General features: G+C 42.4%; 1 long non-coding RNA gene across 1 annotated transcript; it reads left to right on the top strand.

Moving 5' to 3' along the window:
* The first annotated feature begins 16,301 nt into the window (after window positions 1-16,301).
* LOC125526627 lies at window positions 16,302-17,365 on the top strand. Its single transcript, XR_007291828.1, has 2 exons — window positions 16,302-16,507; window positions 17,112-17,365. It is a non-coding gene; the product is annotated as an uncharacterized LOC125526627 (long non-coding RNA).
* Window positions 17,366-19,294: the final 1,929 nt, after the last annotated feature.

Raw genomic sequence — 19,294 nt, 5'->3', positions numbered from 1 at the left:
AAAGGGATGTTATGGATTGTTCTTCGATTTATGAAATAAAGTGTCCGGACACCACGAGGAATGCGGGTCTAAACTTGCAACTCGTCCAGATAACCCATGTATGTTAATTCTGCGGCCAAACATGTTGTCTTTTTATTATCACAACATAATTCTGGAAAAATCGAATCTTGCCAGGACTGGATAAGAAAGACGAAGATGATCAGGTGTACGGGCCCCCCTTCCCGAAGGCTCACTGGATCCTGTACTAGCTAGGATTGCTTGAGCTCTCACCTTATTCAAGTGCCATCAGGGAAGATAAAGGGAGGAATAAAGAAGCCGAAAGCGGGCCTCACGCATTGCTCATCCAAACCGGGGAATTGGTGTCTCTGCGAAGGAGGATAATCGGGGAGAAGAATCTAGAATCCCCTCTCCCCAAGGAAGGAAAATGAATGCATCTGAAGACTTGGAAACAAAGGTTTCCAAACGAGGGAAGAAACCTTCGCCAGGGGGCCCTGCCTCGGAGGGCGTCCTTACCGCACAGTGCCCGCAAGGGGGCCAGCTCTCCACCGAGCTATAAGTGAATCAAGAGTACTTTTGGTAAATATATCCTGCTCTATCTCCGAGGACAATAACCGACACAAATGTCTTGCAGTCCGGATCGTAGCCCTTCTTGACGGAGTTCGTCTTCGGGGGATCTTCTTCCGGAGATGATGGAGAGTGAAACGCCTCCCCTGTCTCGCAGTCTCCTGGGGCGGATGACCCCGAGGTGTCATCACGGAGGATTTCTCCTGACCTAGATGAATTGTTGTTGAGCCCATCGACAAACATTTCTTATCTTGTCCATGATCAGGTCGAACATCTAAAGTAGTGTTGGAAACTTTAAGCATTGCCCTCATGTCCGTCATGAAGAGCATATGTTTCGGATTGACAGAAGTGACTCCTCGAATACATGTGCATTTGATGCCAAGTTGCCACCGTGAATTCAAGAAAGTCAATGTTTGCTTCCTCTGAAATCAATCCCAAGTCAGTCATACACGTGCGAAGTATGCTATGGTTTGACAGGCTCGCTACCTCCATCCATGTGGCATCTCCTAGTACACCAAGCCACTGACTGGTTTGTTCAAGGAGAAAGATCCTTCATAAGAGCTAATCCGGACTTTATGAAAGGACTTCGGTATCCTCATTGATGGTTCCCACCAGAACTCGGTAGTGTTTCGTGGTAAGACTACTATGTGTTCATGCTTGTCTGGGACATCATGTTCACATGTATGTAGCATACCAGCTCGTGTTTTGGAGCTTGCTATCGTAGTTCATCTCTTGAGAATCTCGCAGCGTCATCTCGTCGATTTGTGTTGCTACCTTTCCTTTTCCAGACATGCTGGTTTGAAATATCCTTTACCAACCAGATCTGAATCTCAGGCAGATATGATGGTTGGATCATTCCTAGCATTTGCATTTTGTTCCCAGCTTACACCGCCATTGTGCCAATCCCCCATGGGCTGCCCTTCTCAGCAGTTGTTGTCCAAGATCATCTTCCAAAGTGGACTTACCATGGGTCCCATCCATTTTCGATGATAAGCAAAATCATCCATTGTTTGTCTTCAACAAGGTAGTCCACATCATCCATTCTAGTCCGAGTATGTCATTCTTTTGAACTCCTTCAAATGATCAGTTGTGATTGCCTTAGGTTGGTATAAAGAGTCTCAATGATCTATGAATCAAAAGTAATTCTTTTTTGCCACTTAAGGGATATTTCTGCGAGTCACCTTCCTTAAGATGTCTCGTTATGGAATCATGGCAGATAACTTCTCGTTATCTTGAAACCATGCACCATGTTATTCAGCGTGGAATTGTGCTTCTCAACTTGAATCTTTCGTTCTCTGTTTCACTCCATCCCTTTGGATGTATGTTTCGTGTCTTAGCTCGAGAGATGATGTTGAACATCTCATTCCGTGAGTTGATCGTTAGTTTCTCGATCTTCATGAAGATTGATTCTCTAGAGTTTTCCCTTTCTTCTCGTTGTCATGCTGGATGGAGTTCTCAGAACAAGATGTCAAGACAAGGATGATGATCGAATCAAAGTTCTTATGAAGTGCAACCTGGATTGTGAAGTTTGTGTTAGCTTTGTGCCTCCCTGTCTTCTTACCTCACGTCTTGAATCTCGGGGGCGAGATTCTTGTTTAGTGGGGGTGAGTTGTTCACATCCCTAGTTTTGGTAATGCCTAGTGCTAGCATCTGGTGTTGCATCATGTTTAAATTTTATCTAAGTTTGAAATAGGGGTGATCAATCCCTAGCACTAAAAGAACTCAACTAGGTTCAACTTAAAAACATTTTCAATGAACCCAAAGTGCCTCAAGAAAAGTTCATGATTTTTGGTTAAGGTAGAAACCTCTGCCAAAAATGATGAATATATTTCTAGGACATTTTTGGATTTTTGAATTAATTCATATTGTATTTGACTTGGGGTTATAAATTCCTATAAATACTTTTATAACTCCAATCATTCTGAACAATATTGTGGGGCTTTGGGCTAGTCCATATTGCATCCACAAATAATTTCAGAAGAAACAAAAATGATTTAGTATTATTACTAAATCAAAACAGAGCAAAATAAATAGAAAACAGAAAGAAAAATAGGAAAAGAGAAAGGAAACTTACCTGGCAGCCCACCAGAGAGGCCCAACCCACCAGGTCCCACTGCCTGTCATCCTCCACCTCCTGCCAGTGGGCAGGAAGGGCGCCGACGTGCTCGCGTGCGCTGGCACACGCGCGGCCACCTCCTGCTTCTCCGACGCAGGAGAGGCTCCTGAAAGCCGCCACGCAGGCACTTCTGAACCCCCTCGACCGCTCCCTCTCTCCCTGCCTCACCTCTTCTCGCTCTCTTTCCCCGAAGCCCGAGCGGAGCCGCACCGCCGTTCGCTTGCCGCCATGGCTACCGCCACCCCCCCCTCGCCCTGCCCGCTGATCCCAGAAGCACCACGCGTTCCCCTCGTCCTCTCCACCGAAGCTGTACAACGAACGGGACGGCCCCTAAAATGTGACCATCGCCGTTCATCATCAACCCTGCCCTCGAGCGACTCGCCGCCGTCAAATACGTCGTCGTTCGGCCTTCCCGAAGCCCACTGGAGCTTCTCTACGTGACCGGTGTGAGCTCCCGCTCCCGAACCCCCTCTTTTCCCCACCTAGTTTGCGCCAATGGTAGCCTCGGTTCTCACGGGAGCCGATAGCTTGAATCTGAATTTGAACCTTGAGTTCAAATCAACTCAAACCTTTCTGTTCTTAGCTGCATTAGCTCAATCACAGCATATTGACATGTCATGATCATGCATCATATTGTGCATTGCACTTGATTGTATTCTTTCTGTGTTTGTCGGTGATTGTTCCCCCTTGGTAGATGTATGTTTCGACGATGTGATCAATGACATCGATGAAGAGCTATCTCGCTCCAGGCAAGCAAAACCCCCTTGTACATTCCGATACAATCCCACTATCTCGCTCCTGCTCTCTTTTACTGCATTAGGACAATAGTGATTCAACTATTACATGCTGCGGTGGTTGAACCCCTTTCCTCTGCATGACCTGTCATTGCCACAGTAAAAGATGAAACCCACTAGCATGAGTAGGAATTGTTTGAGCCTTGATGTGCCTACTCATTCATGCTTGTTTTTCATGCCTGCTACTGCTTAGAGTTGAGTCAGGTCCGATTCATCGGGGATGAACTGGAATGTGGTGAACATGTCCTACCGTTGAGAGCTAAGTGTGTGAACACGATTTGGTAAAGGTAATGGTGAGAGGCCATGTAGGAGTACATGGTGGGTTGTCTCATTGCAGCCGTCCTCAGCAACTGAGTTCTGTGTTTGTGATCCATGAAGAGTTACTACCACACATTGGGCTCCGGTCGCTCCAAGCTCTCTCGACTTATTAATCAACCCGATCTCTGTCCAGGAGTTGCAATTAGTTTCTGGTGTTTGTAGGTTGTGTTAGTAGTCTACCAAGTGGCACCCGGTACAGGTGGGCTTGGGACAGACTAGGCACAGTGGCACGGTGTACCAAGTGGCACCCGGATGGTGGGCTTGGGAACCCTGCTCACATCGTTTGGGGCCGTGAGCGACATTCCGGCCGGATCTCCTTGCGGATGGAACCCGAATAGGCGATAAGCCTGGACTAGAGACTTCTGTGGTTAGTCAGGTCATGGTCGACTCCCTCACCAGGCTTCCGCTTGAAGGTTGCCGAGATACATGACATGTACATGGTGGTAAGTGCCGAGAACGTGTGTGAAGAAGTACACCCGTCCCCGTGACTCACATATTACTTCCAAAACCAGATGCAGGGACCGATGATACCGTTCCAGATGATATGACCGAGTTCAAGTGGGAGTTCGATGAAGACTCTCGCCGTTACTACGTGTCTTTCCCAGATGATCAGTAGTGGTGCCCAGTTAGGGCGATCGGGGACTATGTTGCATTTGGGGTTTATCGTTATTTTGGTTCCGTACTCGGACCTTGAGTGTACTTGGATGAATGTAATGTTATTTATGCATTTGTGTGACATGGCAAGTGTAAGCAAACTATGTATCCTTTTTTCCCTTATTGTATTACATGGGTTGTTTGCGAAGATTACCTCACTTGCAACATTGCTTTGAATGCAGTTATGCCTCTAAGTCGTGCTTCGACACGTGGCAGATATAGCCGCATCGAGGGCATTACAAACTATGTATGTATGGATGGAACTATGTATGTATGGATGAAACTTAAGTGTTGGATATCTCATATATTTGCTATGAAACTTGCCCTGTGAAATATATATATATATATCATATATTTTGCTGTGAAAATGCTTGAATATAGCAAAAAACAGAATGAAATGGGGTAATACAGGCACTTTGCCATTTACCACGGATGACAAAGGGGTATTTACCGTCTGCCACAGATGGCAAAGTGGCCACATGGCAGCAACCTGTGCTACCTGGGAGCACTGGCGCTGACCCATTTGGTCACTTGTCCGTCTGTGCAGACGGCAAAGTATGGTGTCGTTTGCCGTCTGTGGCAGACGACAAAGAAAAAGAGCGGCAGACAACAAAGAAAAAGAGTGGAACACGGCAAAGAGCGGGAAGGAGTGACATCAACCATGGGTCTACTGACGTCAGGAAGCAAACAACAAAGGGGAGGACATGTTTGCCATCAGCTGGCAGACGGAAAGTCTCCTGTTTGCCACCTCACGTGGCTAACGTCTATTCTTTGCCGTCCACTTTCTGTGTCGTCTGCTTGGGTAGGAAAGCTGACGGCAAAGGTCTTTGTTGTCCACTATGCTAAAACACATGGCAAAGAGGCTCTTTACCGTAACTGTCAGTGCCAGAAGAGTATTTCGTCAGCGGTAGACGATAAAGACCTTCGCCATCCGCTTTGGTCATTTGTCGTCTGCCATGGCAGATGGAAAATCAGCTGATTCTTGTAGTGGTTGTAGGTCAGAACCATCCTAATGCAGCTACACAGGATAATCTTGCCCAAGCAAATGATGACTTCATACCTGTTCCACAGTCCCCTATGCTGGACAACTCTGCTCCTACCATGGCCAACAGCCCAGTATTTGTCCCAAGCAACACTGCTATGAATTATGAGACCAATACTGCTGCTGGTAGCTCTGAATACTACCCAAATATCTATGGAGATGATTAATTGTCGGGTAGTATTGTTGCACTGCAAGGCCTCATTGACAATCTGGTCTCCAATGCCCATGATATCATTCCCAAACTTAGAGGAGCCAAGACTGTAAATGCCAAATTTAACCTTTTTAATGCAACAACCTACATTTGAGAGCTCTGCTAGCATTGTTGAGATTACTGAGGAATATTTTGCTGAAACTAGCAAGCCTGTGAATGGCCCCAACAAGAGGAAGAAATAGGTCCTTGTGGATGAGTCTCTCTGTAGGAGAAGTGGAAGGATTGCTCAGATCCACATGGGTTTAAAGATAAACTATTTGTACTGGTTGCTAAAGAAAAGGGCAAGGAGAAAATGCAGGCTCCACAGTCTGAAGCAAAAACTATCAATAATAAGAAAACTGAAGTTGCTTTGAATTTGGGCCCCAAATTTGATGCCTTTGTTGTGGATAAGCAGGCAACACCTCTCCAGTGCTCCCCATTGACACATTGCAGGCTATTGGTACTGGGTCTTGCAAGATGGAACATCATGAAGTGTCATCCACTTACCTTCAGTATGACAGTTCCAACGAATAGTCAAAATTTCTGTAAATGGCACATGCCCTGCTATATGTTTAGTACAACCTTTATTAAAGGCCATTGTCTTCTGCTCTATGTAATGAATTTCGTCAGAAATTTTGAGTCCAGTACATTGGAGATGATAGTGGGAGATTTCAACTTCATTAGGAGCCCAGAAGATAGAAACAAATCAGGTAGGGTGGATATCCAAATAGTATGATGATATTCAACAACATTATCATTAATCAAGACCTTACGGAGATCCCTCTCAAAGGTAGAAAATACACCTGGAGAAACATGCAGGACGAGTCTCTATTTGAGAAACTAGACTGGATCTTCACAGGCTCTAATTGGACTGGCAAATTTCTGAATGCTCTAGCAATTCCTCTTGCCAAGATTTCATCTGATCATGTCCCTATTAAGGTACAAATTGATAGCCATATCCCTAAATGTCATATCTTCAGACTTGAGGAATTCTAGATTGAACTCGAGGGCTTTATTGAAATAGTAGGAACCATTGGTTGAACAATGCTCACTTTGGTGACTCAGCAAAAAACATTGTCTCGAAATTTAAGTCAATCAAAAAAGGCTTAAAAAATTGGAGTAAAAAGCTATGACAGCTGAACCTGACCATGCAGAAATGTTGTTTCCATGTCAAGTTACTTGATGGGCCAGAAGATCAAACACCATTGTCCAAGCCCAAAAAGAACTTCAGGAAGATACATATTGATCATACCAATAACCTCCTTGATGCTGAGAGAAAATACTAGAAAATCAGAGCAAATATCAAATGGGCCAAATTGGTTGATGAAAATACAAAAAATTCCATACCATTGCTACTCAAGTATTTAGAAATAATTATATATCCTTCTTACTGAATTCTGACAATAATATTGTCCATGGTCATGAACAGAAAACTGCTATTTTGTGGCAATCCTTGAAAGACAGAATTTATACAAGAGAAGCTACTATAAAAAACTTAAACATTGATGAATTGGCCAGCCATGAACATCTACAAGATCTAGAGAAGCCCTTCACCAAGGAAGAGGTTGATGAGGTGATTAAGTCCATGCCAAATGATAAATGATGAGGCCCTGATGGCTTCAATGGACTATTGTTGAGGAAATGCCATCATACCATCAAGGAAAGCTTTTATAAGCTAATCTAAGACTTTCATGATGAAAAAGTAGACTTATCACTAGTCAACTCAGCATACATAGCTCTAGTTTCTAAGAAGGAAAATCCTAAGACCCCCAATGACTTCGAGCCCATCTCCCTTATGAGCATGTGAATCAAAGTACTCACCAAAATTTTAGGAAACGGAGTACAAAAGGTCATTATTCCTATGGTCGGTGTAAACTAGTATGGTTTTATTAAAAAAATACCATTCAAGCCCGCCTTGCATGGCCTTTTGAGTATATCCATATGTGCGACTAATCCAAGAAGCAGATCATCATCTTCAAAATTGATTTCGAAAAAGCATTTGACAAACTGGATTAGAATGACATACTATACATGGTTAAACACCTAGGCTTTGATGAATGGACTGGGTCAATCAAACGGTTACTCACAACGACATATGCATTTGTTATTCTCAATGGAGTGCATGGTAAGATTAAAAAATTCAAAGTAGGAGTCATCCAAGGAGACCCATTGTCCCCTATACTCTATGTCATTGATGCTGAGCTTCTACAAGTTTATTTAATAAATCATGGCAAGAAGGTCATCTGTCTACTCCTATTGAGAACCACGGTTGTATGAACTACCCTATCATATAGTATGCATATGACACATTGATCATCATGCCAACTGATCGTCAACAACTCAGTCACATGGTACACATATATAAAATCTCCTCTGAATTCACCGGGCTTAAGGTAAACTATAGTAATTCCTCCCTTTTACCAATTTAAATCTATAAAGAAGCTAGCCAACTCACCTCCACAAGGCTCCCCTGATTGGAGCTTCGTCGACTGTCGGATCTGCCCCTCTGGCTCGCCTGCACCATTGGATCTTCACTTGCAGTTAATTGTTTTTCACCTCTCAGTCATTTTCCTTGCCCAATGACGAGTGGGCTCGTCTCAAGCTTGCATTGGCTGTCTCAGCAGCGGGTCATCTTCGGGCAGTGAACCTTTCCTCGTGGGCGCGCGCGTCCCGTGGCTGGGAGGAGCCCGATTGGACATAACCGCACCAAACCCTAGCCCCCATCCACAGCCACCCGCTCCTTCTCATAGCCGCCACACCATTCCTCCCATCCGCCCCTCTCCTCCCCGGATCCCCACCAGAGCGCCGACCTATAGGCAAAGGGAACATCGACGACGCTCAGTTAGATCTGTAGGAGAGAAGATGAGACGGAGACAGAGAGGGAGAAAGAGAGGAGGAGGGGTGGAGGCACGACGTCGGATGGGAGGGAGCAGTGGAGGGCCAAGAGGCCAGCGGTGTGGGGTGGAGCAGCGCGGCCGAAGATCGGGCTAGCAGACGCCTCACGGGGTGGAGGAGAGGCCGGCGATAGGGAAAAGCAGGTGATAGAGGCCGTCACCTCTCCTCACCTCCTCTCATGTTCCAGTTGGTGGCGCCGCGGGGGATGAGGGGAGCAGCAGCCACAGCAGGCGGTGATGCTGGCGAAGCGGTGGTCCATGGTGCCTTCGTCGTTGTCGTCCTCGCTAGAAGGTGAGGCCAAGATGGATCTCAACATTCTCTGTGGGATTCGTCATCCATGGAAGATGCAGAAGAAAAAATCATGCAGGTTCCCCTGTTGTTTCCCTTGGTTCTTTAATCTAATTTGGATATCTTGTTTTATGTTTTTCTGAAGAAGATGTGTGTAGATCGAACGAAGAAGAGAAGAGCAAGGATCTTGAGGAAGAGGAAATAACAAGGTGAGCTCTATCTCTAATCTGCCTAGATATTTTTCGTTTCCAAGTTATACTCTAAATCATGTATATGGACAAATTAATGGGTCTGATAGTGATTGTTCTTTGTGTTTTTTATTGGTTCATTTCTTGGTTATTTACTACTCTCACTTCAAGATGCTTGTTCATTCTCCTTACCTGCATTTCTCCCTCACTCCGATCAGGCAATGGGACTGTTGATCGGGTACAAGAGCTTCTTCAGAAAACCAATGTTGCTTTTCTAAATCGCAATTTTGTTCAAGGTAAAACCAGCCAAGCCGGAGACTACTACAACCCTTTTTGCAATATATAGTTGAGAGAATTCGCCCCTGCTACTAAATCATGTATATATGGCTGCTAAATTGTTATGCTTTTGGTCTTTTCTGAATTTAGTTAGCATAAATACTTCTAGAATACCTCTTATAATATGGAAGTCTGTTCATGCAGCTCTGAATGCTGTTCCGTTCCTTGATAAATACATCGCTCTACGGGGTTGATTAAAGAAGTTAACTCTTCTTCATAAAAGTTTTTCAAATGCCCTGATGGGACGACCCTAAACATGGATAGTTAAACATGGTATATCAAATCAAACACCTGATTGGTAAAATGGAGTTTTATTGGTCCTAACTGCTGTTCTAAATCCTTCAAAAAGAAAAAAACTGCTATACTAAATAAACTATCTGCTCTATGATTTTTATCTATTAGTCTTGATTCCATCCATGTATTTATAGTACCCTGGGTAGCTGCAGCAGTGGTGCTCTTTGTTTCTCTCTCTGTAGGGAACTTCCGGATGGGATTTAGACAAGGAAAAGGAGACCCATGTGAAATCGACCATCCTGGTGGTGCCTCAACCAATGCGGGTCGACGGATAGCACCGGTGAGCGCGGTGCTTGGTGCAGCGAGCTGGATAGGCGGCAGGAGAGGTGTCCATGGGTGTGGCTTGGGGACCTCCACACCCATCAAGAGACGACGAGTGAATCCGACGCCACCATGTTGCTGGTCCTGGGGAACAAGGTATTGGCATTTGTAGTTGTACAACACTAGCGAACCAGCAAGCGATGCAGTTGCTTGGTCCATTCCCGTGTAAACTACGAACTGAATGGCTATTGTGTTGATGCATATATTCATATAATTGAAGTTTAGTTTTATTATGTCCATATCTTTGATTCCTTATACTTTAGTGTGGTCTGAGATATAATGAATTATTTCATGTCTATCTCATATCTATTTATACTTTGTTTGGAAATTGCAGCATCCTCTCCTAACTGCTTCTACTGCACTTCATGGAAATAGCTTTTCTTTGCTGATGTGATTTGGATTTTTGCTCTACGCAACCATTTCTTGTGATTAGCTTCAGAAGATGGCGAGAGCCGTTGTCAAATTAGTTTGCTAATTTGATTCATATCCTTTGGAAAAAAACTATGTTCATAGATCATGTTGTATGCGATTAGGATGCTCCCTTCTTTATTCATTAGATTCAAGCAGTTTGTTTGTGCAGCAATCTTGCTGCTGACATCAGATTTTACAATTTGGGGTGTGGGTTTTGCTACAGGTGACACGCCATGAATAGTAGCTTGTGCGTACATTTTCATAGATATTTATATCATACTGAGATAACACTCTTCCAAGCGGAATGTTTGTTTTTATATACCTCTAGATGCTAATTTACCGTTCTTAATTTTGGCGGGGATATTCCTTCATTTGCTTGGTTGGCTGTCAATGCTCTCCAATTTTTTAATATCTCCCATCGCTAAATTTAGTCCAACATTTCCAGTATATATCTTCTTCTGCTATCAATGTTAATTCTGCCATAAGCATATTACTCTCCTAGCATTTTTTTTCTTTCGATGAAAAACACAAACACTTGTTCAGTTTTTTACTACATAGAAAAAGATAAGTTCAATTTGGTTTCTGATGTTCATGTCAGCCTTTGCCTAAGCAAAAAAGGTAACCAGTTTATATTGTAATCTGGTTTTTAGTTTTTCTTTGATTCAACCTTTTTTTTGTGATGTCTAACTATTAGATTGTCTGGAACATCTCGGAACAACCTTTCATGTCCTTGATATTATCTCGTTTCCTGAACAATACTATTTTATTTGCTTTATCTGCCACCATGAATTCCTAGAGTTCCTTTCTCTCCTTCTAATTGACATTCTTAGATGTGATTCTATTAGAAATTTTGTGCCATGGCAGAAATAACGGTTGATTGCTCTGGTTGAGCCTTTATGTCAGTTGTTGCTGAGGGTGCAGTTTCTCATTTTTCAGAATTTGTAGTAGCCGGGATGTGTATAATATGGATAACTGAACTGGTGTTTAGGGGTTTCAGTGCAGGACTGCTACTTGCTTGATTAGTTAGATCAACTGGTGTTTAGAGATTTCAGTGCGAGTAATTTTTCAGTTTCGATTGCAGGGCTTTGATATGCACCATGAGGATTGAAACAAGTCTTATATAGGGCTGCTAAATTATTATGATTTTGATCTTTTCTGAATTTAGTTAGCATAAATACTTCCAGAATACCTCTTATAATATGAAAGTCTGTTGGTAACAACACTGATTTTGCCTGTTTGTGGAACATGCTTCATTTTTGCAGGTAAAAGAAGGAAGAGAACATTGGAGAAAAAGGCAGCAGGACGTATTCTCTAAGCTTTCTCAAATGTTTGAACAATTAGAAGATAGTTACAATCATTTTTCTCTTGCCTTATTACATCTTGATGTTAACAGGCTTTGGAAGGTACTATGCGCCCCGTTCAAGGTTTACATAATTTGCACCATCCTATTACAGTTTGTTCTGATGACATAATTGACTAGTTCTTCCTTGAGTAAATTAATATTGTGGCTGCTACTCCTTTGTGCATTGTTACATAGAGTTAGGTGTGTACACATCAACATATAATTCCCATGATCCTATTACAGTTTGTTGTGACGACAATATTGAGCAGCTCTTACTTGAGTAAATTGTGCAGCTCTTCCTTGAGTAAATTAGTAATGCAGTTACTAAGCCTTTGTGCATTCCGATACAGCTCTACTAAAATACTACTTTCTTATGCCCATTTTAAACCGAGACCCGACTTTACATCATTTCTATTCTCATCCATTCTCCTAAATTTTAGTCCGCTTCAGCAATGCTATGACCTGACACTTCATTTTTTATATATATATATATATATATATATATGAAAAAATGACCGTAATTTTGTTGTTGTGATGCCACCCGAAGGGCTGCAAGCCCAAGATAACATCGGTAATATCCTTCGCATATTTGGAAGGCGCGGAACAATATCGTTTCAACTTAGTCAGGTGCTGGCCCAAGGATGTTATTTCTCGCTGATGTTTTATTTAATTATTTTGAAATGAGACAAAAGACTTCCATTTTCATTAGCTTACAAAATAGTGAGAATTGCCTGGTTAATTGAGGAAAACCGGGCTAAAACCAATACAACTCAACCCACACAACATGGGTACCACCAGCCAACCTGGCCACATGCTAACAGATGGCTACACACGCGAACAATTAACAACTCGACTTTCAAGACGGGCTTCACAAGGGAAATATGCAGGATTTGCGCTGATCATGCCCTTCGCAAATGATCACCGAGTGTCTATCATCATCACCACCTGGACTCCCTCAGAAATCAACGCCCCCGAAATGGCCGCCTCGGCGAACCACATCGTTCACATGAATTGTAGACAACTTTGTTGCTGATGTGAATATCTCTAGGATGTGATGTCCGTCATTCACATCTTATAGATTATATAACTCTGTGCTACGAAATTAGAATTTGTATATACATCTCATTATAGACAACAAAATATACCATGTTTTTCCTACTAAAGAGGATTAGATTTGTTACATGCATTTTGTTTCAAACAGAACTCTATGTTACCAAATTTAATTGTGTATATACATCTTATTGTTGATAACAAGCCCTGTTTTTTTCATATAAGAAAGATTAAATTTGTTGTCATATGTGCATACCCGTAACTATATCAACTAAACTCATGGATTTCTTTTCATGCTAACATGGAATTAGCAGGTCTCTGCGCCATTTGGCGCAACGGGTGGTTTAGTTGAAGGTTCTTGCAGCATGAAACTATTTTCATCGACAACATGTCTTCAGCGGGTCTCTGGGCCATTTGGCGCAACGGGTCAACTAGTGAACATAACAGATGAAAGAGCTCTGCAACTTGCCAACATACTTGGATGTAAAAAATAAAGCATGCATTTCACATATCTTGGTTTACCAATGGGCTCCACAAGACCAAAAATTGATGATTTGATGCCCATGGTGTCAAGATTAGATGTCAGGCTATCTGGTATCGCACCTATGATCTCATATGCAGGAAGATTGGTCCATCTTAAAGTCGTGGTCAATGCATTGCCCATTTTTGCAATGTGCAACATCAGAGTTGCCTTTACCATCCTAGATCATTTTGAAAAATCTGGCAGGTGCTTCTTATGGTATTGGAGGAATATCAACGAACATGGCAAATGTCTAGCCAAATGGGGAAGGTATGTTTAATCAAAAAGATAGTGGCCTAGAGTACTAGAGCTCAGAACTCAGAACAGAGCATGTCTGACAAAGTTCATACACAAGTTATTTAATAAGTATGACATAACATGGGTGAAAATATTATGGAACTCATACTAAAACAATGGTGAGCTACCAACTTATCCAAGAAAGGTTGGATCATGGGTGGAGAGATTGCTGCTATGTTCTAAATGATTTCAAAAGCATGTAACTTTGCAAAGTTCGTGATGGATCTACTTTCAGGTTATGGTACGATAAATGGGAGGATGATAATCTTGAGAATAAATTCCCCAACTAATTTCATATGCTAAAAACAAGGATATAACATTTGCTGCTACACATGATATAGCTACGGAAGGTCTATATGAAATGTTTCATCTACGCATGTCAACTGTTGCCGTACAACAAATCATATCTTTGAGGAACATGATCAATATTGCAAGCAACAATAGCAGAGACAATTGGCACTTCTATTGGTCATCTACAAGGTATTCCACCAAAAGGATTTATCTATAATTCATTGGAAACCCACCATATACCCCTTAACCATTCCAATGGGTTTGGAAATCTGGATGCTTAGCGAAAAAAATACTTCTGGTTACGGCTACTTGATAGGCTAAATACTAGAGACTTGCTAGCAAGGAAACACTTCTGTATTCAATCAAGCAAATGTGTCCTATGTGATGATGAGCCTAATGAACACCTGAAGCATCTATTTTTCCCGTGTGACTCTCATGCACAATTTCTGGATATCTATTGGGATTGAATGGAACACTGACCATAGCATCAACCAAATGCTAGATAAAGCAAAAAACCAGAAAAAACATTCAATCATTAAGAGCATGCTTGATTGCTAGATGCTGGTCCATCTAGAAGAACAGAAACATCATTATTTTTTACCACAAGACAAATAGCTTAGAATATTGCAATGCCTGTTTCAAGGAACAATTACAATCAGAAGGAAAGCAAAACCAAGCCGGAAGGAAGGGATGCAAACTTAGCTAGATTATTTGTAAATCTATCATAGGCATACACATAGCCATATTCACATTGTACATCGACTTGTAACACCACTCTTATATTAATCAAAAAAGTGTTACAGTAGGGGTTTACCCTACTATTTTTGCTCAAAAAATATATAAGACTTTTCCCAGTAGTGAAAGGGAGATGCAAGCATTGTTGGTGAAGTAGAAAATGGTACAAGAGAAGTCGACAATGCAATATGCATGTGGATCTTTAATAGCAGATATATTTTGGTCATATTGCACCATATCATTCGCTTCTCATCGTTAGGTGCTTAAATTTGACCTTCCCATTTGATCTTAAAAATTTAAGTCTGATTGGGAATCACAGTGGTTGATAAAATAGGTGGGATGTGGGAACTGAAACTTTAGTGCTTGCTATAACGTGCTTGAGGCATTTTTTGAGATCTACGGTAGCAGTGCGTGGGCATTGTACTTTTATAACATAACTATATACAGGTGTAAATGTTCCTTCAAAAAATTACATGTATGTGTTTCAAATTTTGAAATTGCATATGTGTCCCAATTTTTGATATTTAAATAATACACTATCATTTATTGCAATGCACGTGCAATTTCCAGTGAAGGACAATTGGCCGGTGATCTGAGTGTACATGGTACTTGTGAATAATGGGCCGCAGCACCATGTCCAGCCGCTCTTGAGTGAAAATGGAGTGAAAGCTTGCTCCGAGATACTATCGGCATTTTCCAAGAGGTGGTTTTGAAGTAATTCAGGTTGCCTCAGTCACCAAGGGATAGGCCTCCGTCTAACTCTGCATTGGTCTCAAGCCCTGTTTCAGGTTGGGACGTACCGTGCCAAGATCATCACTTTTGTAAAAGTTGGGCTGGGTGATCGATCCAAAAATATGCACCAAGTTGCAGAGATAGTGCATCTGCTCAATGAACGCAACACTGAAATTCATAAGATTATTAGTCATGGGCAGAATAAAGCTGGGCATGTAATGGTGGCAATTGGTCATGGAGAGCAGCACACAGCTTCTTGGCTTACACATGCTCGCTCCCCAGGAGATTATCATTATGATTACCGATGATTGTAAAATTGTTATAGCTTGAGTAATGAAATGCCCCCCGCCAGCGGAAAAAAACGCGCCACCGGCCCAAATGAAACCTGCATAGTTGACTAAAAAAATCAAAATAACAAATTCAATCAAATATCAGGTGACTATGCACTAGCCAGACCGTATGTGCAACGCACTGTGTGTTGTTCAAAAATCATAGGTGCCAAATACATAAACTAATACCAAACTATCAAGATGACACAGTTTCTTATACACTATGTATCTTGTTACGGAATACTACTAATTAATTTCCCTTGTAATTTTGTAGCGAATAAATACCATAATCTTGGTATGGAGTATTACTAATTAATTTCGTCTGTAAATAATATTGGGAGCCAATAAAATGTCACAATGTTATAATGGAAAACTAATTAATTTCATATGGTTATTTTTAGGAGGCAATAAATGCCCTAATTGTGTATAATGGAATACTAAGAAACTCCTTATGGATGTATTTGTAGTCTGTCAATCGATACCTATAGGATATTCCATGATGTGCGTATAATCCGAGGATCCTTATTAATCACGGCGAATTGTAAAAAGGAAACTCGCCAAAGCAGGAATGAATAAAATGGCAAACATTGATACTCCAAGAATCGGCCATGCCTCTATATAAACAGCAGAAGGAACCAGCAAAGTAGTACAAGTCTAAACCAAACGGACATAGGAGAAGAGAACACTAAACAATTTCATTATGGCTCTAATCCGGATCAACACTGGTGTTCTGTGCTTGATGGCACTTTTGATGGTTTCAACCACTTTATTGTCGAGTGAAGCATCAGGGAGGAAGATAGGTACATTTCTATTTACCCGAGCTTATCAACTGTAGTATATATGAATTTGTGGTTTCCTAGAGCTAGATAAAAAATTGATCCTATTGCATCATTCTCTGTTGCCAATGATATGAATGTTTCTTATGAAGTTTAATCATTCAAGTTAATATATGCAAGTATTTTTGCAAGAGAAAAGTGTTTCAACCGTGCCTAATAGAGTGAGGTGTTTAGTTAAGATAGGCAAGTATCTTTTTCCTCATACTCGCAAAAAATAGATATAAAACTATTTTTCCTTGTAGTGCAAACTTGTGCGTCGCGTTCGTCCCCTTATTTAAAAGTTATCATGCCTCATAGTACTTTAAACCTACTGTTATTTAACAATGGCATGGAAAGAAAGAGGTGTTTTCCTTGTGATTTTATGATCACCATTACAATTCTGTCGTGGTACATATGGTTTACATAGTACATAATAATTATATACCAGCCAGTAGATGTTCTTCCTATGTTTGTATTAGCACTCCATTGTTGTCCTACTATTTGCATAGTACATTGATTTCACAGAATCCTAGTTTAAATACGAACAACAAGAGGTTCTGATGGCACCTTTTATTTTTCATTGCTGTAGGCAAGGAAGCTAACATTGGCGTCGAGGGGCACCGTGAACCCTACACTCCATGTACGGATACTTCATTTTGTAATGATATCTGCAACAGAGATGGTTACGGAGGTGGGACCTGCCGTGATGGTCACTGCGAATGCATCAGATAATTGTAGCAAGAAAATGACCAAGAATAATGTTTGGAAATAAAGATTCACTTGGGAGCATTATGAATTGTTTTTCTAGCTGGAATAATTTAATTGAACATTTTTATTTTCCTACTCTTTGTATTTGAACCCGTATCATGGCCTTTTTTAACATAGATGCTCACATACACGTGCATTACACTCACGGTATTGGGACAATTTTTGGGAGAAATTAAAATTAAATCTACCACCAAAGTATAATTAATACTATGATTTCAATCAGAATGTTTTTTCATCTGAATCTGGAACTATACACTAGATAGTGTCAAATCTTTTAAACTTATCCATAACTTTATGCAGACCTTGATGTATCGACTTGAATATGTAGCAAACAATCATCTTTGATGCCAAGAGCTAGGACAGCTGGAAAACATATTATGGCTTATTGGCTATTGGGACCAAATAGATTCATTGTTATTGCACACAAAATAAGCGCATACCAATGGTCCATCAAACATATTCAGCTGGAAACTAACAAGCTGCAACATATTTTTGTTCCTGGCTATCTACCACAACAATGTTTGCCCTTCTCTGACGAAGCATGGGTGATGATGACGGCACACCTTTTGGCTAGCTCCAGTGCTTGTAGTCGTTGCTAAGTGGTCTATGGACCTAGATGTAAATTTTACTTCTGGTGTTCTTTGAGCTACTTGACAGTTGGTGAATGCTTCCTCGGTTGCATTTCTTATAATTCCTTGTAATTTCATTTTTAGCTCTCTAGAGAAAAGGAAAGTATCTCTCTCATGATTTTATGTATCTCTCTTTAACTCCCCAAGTCCGATGCGCCAGGTGTCTTCCAGTTATTCATCGTTGTTGCCATTACATTTTCTTGTGTGCTACATTTTGCCATGTCATCATGTGCATTAGATCATCTTATTTTTCAAAACTTGCATCCGGTCACTTTCTCCATTGTCCATTTCGACATCCGACACTCTCACATGCACCCGTTGCACCTTCCAGTTCTCGTTTCGTGAGCGGGACAAAAATGTTCTCATCAAGGGCCGAGATTTGTCTAGTGGCCTTGGTATATCACCAGTACAACGCCTATCAAATTTCGTTCCATTTGGAGGTCGTTTGATGCCCCAACGGTTAACTGCATTAACCGAAACCCCTCCTTCTCTTTGCAGCCCAGCACCCCTTCATAACAGCCCACTAGCCCATCTAAACCCCCTCCATGCTCTCCGTCGTTGGATCATGATCGTGTGCGCGAAAACCGCACCTCATTTGGCCTCTCCTAGCTCCCTCTACCTATATACAGGTCCTCCCCGTCCGAATTCGGAGTCCAAACCCTAGCCTCCATATTCCCTCCATGCTGCTGGACATGTCCGTCCGCGCCGGCACCGTCAACGAATCGGAAGGCGCCATGTCACCCCGCCGCCGTATCCACCGCGTGGGCCCACGGGGCCCATCGCTGGCCCGCACCCAGGCCGAACTGAGCCGCGCCTCGCGCCGGCGCCCGAGCCGCCCGCATCGCCGCCGCGTCGCCGACGCCACGCAGCTCACCGCCCGCACCGTCAGCCCGCGCCGCCACCACTGGCACCCGCTCGAGCCGCCGCAGCTGCCGCCGCGCGCAATCACCACGCCTCACCGCCGGAGCCTAGCCACGCCACCGCCGCCCTTCCCGAAGCTTGCCCGCGCTGACCTCACCCCTCGCCAGAGAGCCTCGCCGGCGTCCTCCTCCGTCGCCGAATCTGGAGGTGGACCAGATCCACCGTTTCACCAAACTGAACGTCGCCTCCGCACCCAGATCCCTCCGTCCCTCTTCTCCTCGTCCCGCGTCGACTTTTTCGGAGGGTGTAATTTCTGCTAAGTCCACAGATTCCAACATCACATGTGCATGTTCATCATGTTGTAACTTCACGCATATTGCTTTGTTTTGCGTGCATGTTATGTCTAATTGTTCGTCTATGAATGCTCTACATGCTAGTGTCATTTGCATGCATGTTAATGTTAATCTTGATTCCTTAATCATTGTTGCAAGAGTGCCATGTGCTGTTAACTGAT

The sequence above is a fragment of the Triticum urartu genome, unplaced genomic scaffold (assembly GCF_003073215.2).
Source record: "Triticum urartu cultivar G1812 unplaced genomic scaffold, Tu2.1 TuUngrouped_contig_111, whole genome shotgun sequence".
NCBI lineage: Eukaryota > Viridiplantae > Streptophyta > Magnoliopsida > Poales > Poaceae > Triticum > Triticum urartu.
This window is presented reverse-complemented; position numbering and strand designations above follow the sequence as displayed.